The sequence below is a fragment of the Lolium rigidum genome, chromosome 7 (genome assembly GCF_022539505.1).
Source record: "Lolium rigidum isolate FL_2022 chromosome 7, APGP_CSIRO_Lrig_0.1, whole genome shotgun sequence".
NCBI classification, from domain to species: domain Eukaryota; kingdom Viridiplantae; phylum Streptophyta; class Magnoliopsida; order Poales; family Poaceae; genus Lolium; species Lolium rigidum.
In genome coordinates, this window is record NC_061514.1 from 294,746,488 (window position 1) to 294,749,523 (window position 3,036).

General features: G+C 51.1%; 1 pseudogene; it reads right to left on the minus strand.

Moving 5' to 3' along the window:
* Positions 1 to 267: 267 nt before the first annotated feature.
* Positions 268 to 1,578, minus strand: LOC124678083 (annotated as a pseudogene).
* Positions 1,579 to 3,036: the final 1,458 nt, after the last annotated feature.

A 3,036-nucleotide genomic window follows, 5' to 3' on the forward strand; every position in this document is an offset into this window, starting at 1 on the left:
ACAATCCAATAAAGCAATGGATTGCATTCAAATGCTTGGAAGAAACAGCAAAGCACAAAACAATTGCTATAAGATCAGTATCAAGAAAGAAGAAACACTGCAAAGCAATTCAACATTCCAGTTAGAATTAGAACTTTCAAATAATAGCATCTACCAAACTTGCAGTTGTAATGCATACATACCGTTGATAATTTGCGTTCTCATGACCATGCTATATATTTTCCGATGCACATGTTTAGGCCGATGCACATGCTTGGGAAGAAAACAGAAGCAACTTCATCATGTATTGAGTATAAGCGATTGAAATACATACTTCTTAGTACATTCAGATAATGCTACATCTTAACATTCACAACTCAGTCAGTACAGATTTGAGATGATGAAGCAGTTGCTGACTGCACATGTATAAATATGTTTCCTCTTCATTTGATCGGTTACCTTATCGAATTAATGAAACATAGATTATTCATCAGAAAGAATACCACAGAGAAAGATAAGGAAAAGCTCAGATTTCCTCGCTCGCAGCAGCTTACATGACTGAATTATTCACATATCGAATCAAAGTGGTAAGAAAAACAAGAAAAGAAGAAGAGGAAAAACAAAAAGAGAGAGAGAGGCAAGAAGAATTATCCGTTTCTAGCGTGAGGGTGAGAGAGAAGTCCACCACCAGATGATCGGAAGAAGGGGCAAGAGCAGAGCAGCGCGGAGCGGGGCGTGGCAGCGCCGATCTGATCTCGATCTTTCCTTTCTCCCAATCCTTGCTATTCTCGTGAAGAAGCAGGTCGGCTAGAGGCGTAGCAGCGTGTCGTAGCGGCAGCTCATCTGGTCAGCCTCTGCGGCGGCCGCGGTGGCGTCCTGCGGGGGCGGCATGTTCAGATCGAAGGGCAGCGGGGAGCGGGATGCCGCGGCGGTGTCGTCGTCGTCCTCGGCGCCGGCGCAGAGGACGGAGGAGGAGGAGCCGCAGTAGCTGCGGCAGTCCTCCTGGTCCTCATCGGTGGTCGCGGTGGCGGCGCTGCGGGAGCGCCAGGGCGGGGGCCTGCGGGCCGCCGCCGCTCCAGGACTCGACGGTGCTGCTGTGGCTGGAGGTGGCGGGCGTGGCCGCCGCGGCCGGGGGCCGCGGCGGGGGAGGCGCGGCGGAGGCGGATGAGGGGAAGTTGGTGCGGGCGGTGGGCCCGCGGAGGGATCGTGCGGCGGCGTCGTAGGCTCGCGCGGCGTCCTCGGCGGAGTCGAAGGTGCCGAGCCAGATCGGCGTCTTCTTGGCGGGGTCCCGGATCTCGGCGGCGTAGCGGCCGGAGGGGCGCTTGCGGACGCCGCGGTAGCGGATCTCCGGGGACGGCGAGGGGTGCGGGTGGGGGTGGGGCGGCCTGGCCTTGCGCATCGCGGCCGGCGCGCTGGCGGGCCTCCTCCCCTCCTCGTCTCGTCTGGGCTGGCCTAGGGTTTGGTCAGTGGCGTGTGTTGTTCTTCCCCCCTGTGGTTTTTTGTTTTCGCTACCCCTGCCCTGGCCCCTCGGGCTGCTTGCTTTGGTTTCTCCTCCCCTTCTGCTTCCCCTACCTTGGTGCTGGTGGTGGCCGCTCGGGGCTCTGCTCCACCACAATTTCTCCTCTCCTCTCCTCTCCTCTCCTCTGTATTAAATATTAGAATTTTTCCCCTTTTCCGTGGATTTTGGGTCGGCAGCGGCAGCCGTGCCTGCTCCTGGTTCTTCCGTTTGGGCGCGTCGCATCACATTTCGGTTCTCGGCTGCACAGCCAGGCGGGCGGATGGCTGGATACGAACCAACTCGCCCTATTCGGGTGATGGCGATGGTAAATCTCGGGTGGCGCAACGGCAACGCGGCGGCGATATTGTATCGCCTCGCTACCATGGATGGACTCCACCGATGTACCATATACGTGGAGTGTTTGGAATGGAAACGGTTGTTAATTTTGGTGGACTTTCTTTGTGTAACCAGGTTTCTTATTTAGCATAATAGCGAACTCTGACGGTTAAGGAGTGCCACCACCCTCCCAACCATCCAATCGCATGTTGGTTTGATACTTTGATGTCTCGTAATTGTAGTGGGAGAACTTCCTTCATGTGAATCTCATGAACATGTAAATCGGATTTCTTTTTTTAAGAACACGCAAGAGGATTGCATGACTTCTATATTGAAATAGAAAGTGAATGTTGTTTACAATACTTGAAACCTAAGATAACAAGCACAGAGCAAGCTGCATTATGGTTCACCATGCAAAATAGATTGTGGACTCGACGGATACACGTGAAGAGGACTACAGGCACCCCGGTCGACGCATGTGTCTTATGCTCCCAAGAAATGCGGACAACCAATCATATTGTAGTGCTATGATCCTTTTCGTGTGAGATTTGGTACACCCTTCTCATCGAAGTCCGGGTTACAACCGGTTCACCCCTCGTGCGGTGGCCGAATTATTCGGTGGTGGAGTTTCACTAGCGGACGAAGCCCCCAGAGCTCTTCGACGGGAGTTGTATCACAAGAGATGTAATTCAATTTCATTTTTGAAAATAACAAAGATCGGGTTCAAAAGGCTCACCTCCCTGGGTTGGTAAACCGAATCTATCCCTTCTCTTTCCACTTTATAACTTAATCGATTGTGAAGGAGGGATAGTGTGGGGCTGAGTCAGGCGTCCAAACTCAGCTTGATTCATGTCTCGCATGATAGGAGGATCTCGACCAGGAACGGCGATCTCTGTTGGAGATATGCTAATGAAGTGGTTGTTATTATATCTTAATGTTTATGATAGATATATATATATCTCATGCTATAATTGTATTAGCTGGAAACGTTAATGCATGTGTGTTTTTGTAAACAAGTCGGAGTCCCTAGTATGCCTCTCGTTTAACTAGCTTGTTGATTAATTGATGATCAAGATTTCACGATCATGAACATTGGATGTTACTAATAACAAGATTATATCATTAGGAGAATAATATCACTCATCGTGAAACAGACCTTTGCGTCGCCGCAGGGAGCTTTAGTCCCGCTGACCAATACGGACCAGCAGCGGAACTAAAGGCTG